The sequence below is a fragment of the Canis lupus genome, unplaced genomic scaffold (genome assembly GCF_011100685.1).
Source record: "Canis lupus familiaris isolate Mischka breed German Shepherd unplaced genomic scaffold, alternate assembly UU_Cfam_GSD_1.0 chrUn_S2215H2415, whole genome shotgun sequence".
In the NCBI taxonomy this organism is placed as follows: Eukaryota; Metazoa; Chordata; class Mammalia; order Carnivora; family Canidae; genus Canis; species Canis lupus.
Genome location: NW_023331099.1, coordinates 35,147 through 41,151, shown reverse-complemented (window position 1 = coordinate 41,151; position 6,005 = coordinate 35,147). Strand labels below are relative to the sequence as shown.

The 6,005-nt window shown below is 36.5% G+C and overlaps 1 long non-coding RNA gene across 1 annotated transcript; it reads left to right on the top strand.

Annotated features, from left to right (window-relative positions):
* The first annotated feature begins 378 nt into the window (after positions 1-378).
* On the top strand, positions 379-3,705 carry LOC119879034. Its single transcript, XR_005387290.1, has 2 exons — positions 379-2,000; positions 3,293-3,705. It is a non-coding gene; the product is annotated as an uncharacterized LOC119879034 (long non-coding RNA).
* Positions 3,706-6,005: the final 2,300 nt, after the last annotated feature.

Genomic DNA, 6,005 nt, shown 5'->3' with positions numbered 1-6,005 from the left:
CTTCTCATTATTTTTCAATAATGTTCATAGAGTACTATTTGCTCTTTTTGCAGAGAGAATAAGAATATAAATTAAATAAATGTGTTCATAGAGGTGTGTGTGTGTATGCATGTGCACATATGTATAAAACTGCCTAACAATCTTATATTGATGTATGTTCCCATGGTCACTTCCTGGACCCTGTCAATAAGCAATACAAGTTTATCTATAAAATCTTAAACTCCACATAATCCATTCTCAAACTCTAATGTCCTATTTTTCAACTTCCTGAGCTTCCATCTCACTGTTTTCTCACTTCACAGAGATCTGCCTTCCTACCTTCCTAATTCTTACGGGTCATCCTCCCAGATTATAAGTAGGCTTCTTTTTTTTTTTTTTTTAAGACAAAAAGAGAGGAGGCAGAGACACAAGCAGGTTCCTTGCCGGGAGCCCAATGCGGGACTCAATCTTAGATCCCAGGATCATGCCCTGAGCCAAAGGCAGATGCTAAACCACTGAGCCACCCAGGCATCCCTATGAGTAGCCTTCTGTTTGTCCTTTCAGTCAGCTCAGACTGTATGACTATTCAAATGAGTTGCAGTGCTATAACCTATTTCCTCCATCTTACACCTCAGTGATCGGATGATGCTGGAGAAAAACACTAGTAATGTTATTAAAAAGATAAACTGAGGCATGATTTAAACCAGGCAGTGCCAAACTGAAAGTGGTTAGGAGCACTCCAGGAGCTAGGGGAAAGTTTTTAACAAGATACAGAAGCAAAGCAAGGAAATTATTTGATTGGCTATAGCATAAGCTCTTGCCTTATTTGGGAAAGCCTATTTGTGATTGGTTGGCCTCAGGTTTCATATTCTTAGATTCAAGTGTGTTGATTCTGGATTAGGTTTTGGTTTGCTTACATAGGCCACCAAATCTTTAGAGACACTTTATCTAATGGCCTCCTGTTTAATTACTTTAACAATGCAAAACTCTCAAGTCAGGAGCTCCCCCAAACAGCTCTGTTTCCCTTATTCAGAAGACGGTATTTCTTTCTCTTGACTCTTAGAAGACTGATCATGTCTTATTCCCTTTGCTTCTCTAGAATTTTGCCCCTTGTCAGTGAACTTCACAATTTAGGACATTACTCTGGATACAGTATGAATGATTGACTGGGGGCCAGGCAAGAGAGGGTGCAAGGACAGTGGAAAAGTGCTGTAGGCTTTACAGGGGTGATGACAATGGCAATAGAGAGAAGCAAATGACTTTGGAATAAGTGTAGGCAGTTGAATCACAAAGATATAATTGTTGGATAGAAGCAGGGGAGATGAGGTGGGAGTGTGAGGTGAGGAGATTTCTGGCTTGAGCAACTAAGTGGTGATATCGTCACTGATATAGGAGAATACTGGGGATGGGGGACCCAGGTTTAGATAGGAAAAAAAATAGAAATTTTATCTGTAATATATTAGGTTCGAGATAGTTCTGAGATTGCCTAATATAGAGATGCCCAAGAAGCACTGGTGGGACTGTTGAACATGATGAAAAATAAGGACCAGGATGTGACCCTGGAAGTGGAGGACAATTCCATGGACAATGAGGAGGTCGAGGATCTGAGTTGCCAGACATCCTTCAGTACCTCAATTTTATCAGGGTTTTCTCAACTCCAACTTTCCAAATGTTTTATATTTTTCATTTTTATTTCAATCATTAATTCACCTGGACATAATGTTTATGTATGATGAAAGATTACCATCTTTATTTTCTTCTTTTTGGATAACCAGATATCCTTGGGCCATTTGTGTTCAACACAAGCTTAACCCCCAAATGTCCCTTGAATTCATTTTGCCCTGAAGGACTTCAGGATCCTTCCCTTTCTTTTCTATAATCCATATTCTGCATGGTGTCATGAAATTTGTCTTTCTAAAATACAAATGTGATCATGTCACTCTGCTGATTAAACTGTTTAAATAACTTCTTTTTATTGCCTACAGAATAAAAGTCCAATCCCTAAGCCTGTCATATTTAAGGTATTTCACATTTATCTTTACAATATCTCTTTGCTTATCACATCTTTTCTGTCATCAACATTTGTACCCAAATACTACTGTGTAGAAAATAGATGACTCGAATTAAATTTTCAAATCCTTTGTCAGAACTACTCATCTGATTCATAACTGATAGACTTTTTTAAAGTTCTAATTAATTTCTTTGTCAGTTTTTGGTGTCTACATTTTTTATGTCATTTTTTGGTGTATTAGGCATGATACAGTATTATAAGTTTTAGAGTTTATAATCTAAAGGACAGAAAGCATTAATCTACATATCTATTTAATAGGAAAGACATAGGGGCACGTGTCTGGCTCAGTTGGAAGAGCATGCAACTCTTGATCTCGGGGTTGTAGGTTTGAATCCCACATTGGGTGTAGAGATTACTTAAATACATAAAAAACAAAACTTAAAAAAAATAAAAGGGATGATATAAGGATAGTAATAGGCATTTGAGTAAACTGCTATGATAGTTCTGATAAAGCAAAGATAGCATCTTATTTGATGAAAATCAGTGGAGGCTTTGTGGAAAAGTTAACTGGGTCATGAAAGATAGGTAAAATTTAGAAATTCAGAGAAGAGAATGAGAGGGCCTTTTAGGAAGAAGGATGGCATCAATCAGGGCAAAAGAAGTGGAGAAGTGTGTGACCTTGGAGTACAGGATAGAGCAGGAGAAAGATAAGTGGCTAGAAAGGTAAACTGAGGCCAAAGCACAAAAATCCTTTAAAGGATGAGTTAACAGACTGTTTAACTCGTTAGTTAACTAACTGTCCCAAGCTGTAGTTATTTAGCACTGGGAGTCAATGCAGTTAGGGGATTGACATAATTAAGTTGTAACATGATCAAGTGGGTTGGAATGCAGAGAAATCATATCTAAGAGGTTGTACTAATAGCCGAGGCATGGTGTGCTGTTGGCTTGGCCTAGAGGCAGAAAAGTCAGAAAGAATGCAAGACAAATTTCAAAGCAGACTCCATAGCAGTTAGATGACCAAAGAAAGGTGGGAGAAATAGGTCTATCTCAGCTTCAGGAAATAAAATGGTAAGCATTTCATGAGAAATCTCGGTCTGGTTAAGTACCATTTATATTTGCATTTGCCTAAATGGCATTTCTTGTCCTTTTTTCTTTTCTTTTCTTTGTTTTTTTTTTTTTTTTTTTGGTGACTTTTAAAAACATTTAATATTAAAAATTGTTTTCAAAGCCTAACTTTATGCCTTGAGATTAATGGTTTTATACTTTGTTTCCCTCTCCGCCCTCCTCTTTTACATGTGACAGCTACTGCTGGGTATGATTGGGTCTTCTGACCAGGACCTCCAGGAAGCCGCAGCTGGATGTATATCCAACATACGCAGACTGGCTCTTGCTATAGACAAGGCAAGATACACTTGAAATGTGCACAGACGTTACAAACTACCAAATTTTACATGACAGGGAACATGTCAGTCCCATGGCCAAGAAGCCTAGATCAGGAAGCATGTTGAGCAAATGTTTTACAGACAGATAAATGTCTGAATGAAAACACAGGAATTAAAAATGCAAAGGATACTCTTCATCCAAAAATTGCATAGATATTTTTGTTCTATTTAATATTTTGGGGATATGCCATGTAATGAAATGTAAAGCTAATAAAATTGTGATACTTTTGTTTGTGATGATTTTAATAAAAGATATGGCCTTCCTGGTGTGCAGTCCTATAGTCATTCTGCATGTCTTTAGAATTTTCCTTCTGTTAAACCTATCTCACTGCCCTGTCATTATGGTTTTGTCTGTTTGATCACTTGCAACCCACGGGAGAGCTCTAAGGAGATGTGCTGATTTCACGAACTGTTATTAAATAGAATTTAGAGTCAGGCAGCGGGACCTAGAGAGATCATCCTGAGGTCATTCTAGATTTCTCCTAAATACTATCAGACATCGGAGAAGTTAATGTATGGCTGTCACTGTACCAGATAATGTAAATCACAAAAACATAAGCAATGAGTGGGATTTTTACTTTTAGACTTACGAAGCATAAACAATTATGTTTTATTTCCCTCACAGGACTGACCAACACTTTTATTGAAGAATTAATTTATGTTGCTGTAAGGATAATATTACTTCACATAAAATTGCTTTGAATTTCTGAACTCGCCTTTAGCACACAGAGTACTTTTTTTTAAGTGGCCACAAAAGATTAATAGCATTTTATCAGGTTATGGAAACATTAGAGGCCACTTTAAGGAATCGCATATGTAACCTTGGTGTGCTAAAATGTTTGGGAACTAACTGTCCCAAGCATCCAGTACTAGCCAGGAAAATCATTTTGTATGCATCAGTTCCATAAACTGACTATCTCAGTTAATTCTTTGAAGAACAGGCTAAGCAGTTTTTATTAAGAAAAATACTAAGTGCTGTCTATGTTTGTCATAATTTGGAGAAGATCATAAACTTAATTGAATTAAATGTAAATAATTTGTATGAAATGAGAAGCCTGTAAAGGATGAAAATTATACTAGTGATAGATTATCTGATTAAAAAAATAAGACGTTTCTGAGAATTTCAAGGTTTTGTAAAACATCAATCCTATTCCGTCCTCTGAAAAAGAGGTCATAAAAGAAGATAATAAGAACAAGGCAATAGTATTAATGCTAACTAAGAACTGGATTTAAATAATAGTGTAAATCCTTTAACTTTCAACATATTTCTAATGGTAAAGTTACTGTTTGCCTGTGCTTCACAAAAATTAAAAATACATCTTAGAAATCATGGATTATGAAAGCTGTAGAAACTGAACAAACATTATTGTTATATTTTTATTAAAGGAAGCTTTTACCACTATCTTAAAATATCAAAATATTCTTGATATTAGGGAGACCTAGGAGCCAAGGGAAGCAGCAGGTAGAAAACAGCAGCACAGAAAGAATTGGAAGAGTCATTGGAAGTGAAGGACTGTTCTTTCACAATATGCTTCATAGAAGGAAGCTGGGGTTTTCATTTTTTATGGTTAATAAATGCATAAAAGAAAAGCAACAGTGCCATTTGAAATGAAACTAAGGGGACACCAGGGTGGCTCAGTGGTTAAGCGTCTGCCTTCCAGCTCAAGGAGTGATCCTGGAGTCCTGGGATTGAGTCCCACATCAGGCTCCCTGCATGGAGCCCGCTTCTCCATGCCTATGTCTCTCTCTCTCTCTCTCTCTCTCTCTCTCTCTCTCTGTCTGTCTCATGAATAAATAAATAAAATCTTTTTAAAAAGTGAAATGAAACTAAGCACTTGAAAACAGTTCAGGGAAATTAACGTGAAAATCGTCTTGTGTGTTCCTAAGAATTCTTTTAAATTCTTAACTCCAGGACGGTAGTATCTTTAGGTACTACAAATGAGAACCTGAAGTTAAGGGTTAATTTTGGTTTGTGTGTGTGTGTGTGTGTGTGTGCATCTGTGTGAGAAATGACATCACAGAAAACTCTGAACTCGTGAGAAAAATGTCAAAGACAGTGAAAGCACCCAGAGCTATCAGAGAACAAGCAGGGGACAGTCATACCATATCTTTGCTACTATATGCTACAATAGCATTCATCTTTTCTTTCTTTCTTTTTTTTTCATTAGTTTTTGGTAAGATTTTGTGTGTTATAATTTATTTTCTGCTATTTAAAGCTGGCAACCTTAATTCCTTATTAGTTTTCAGCAACAGTTCTTTTTTAGATTTTACTCTTCCCCAGGACATCCTGGGAATCCAATATACTCTTGGTGATAGCCGGCTGTTTCAGTTTGAAAGGAATTTAAGGTGGAAGGAATTTTAAATAGATATTCTTTGATCTTCCACCATCTTCAGTTTTCAGGGCTTCCTTTTAGAAATCTTGCCGTGATCATTCTGCTGTTTAGAGTGAATGTTCTTTTGCCACTATCAGAATGACTTGCACTAAAAATAACTTGTCTCTTTTTATAACTGTCTTAGGTTCTGACAGTTAACAGGAATTTGGTTTTCATTTATGGAATGGCATTGCAAATCCT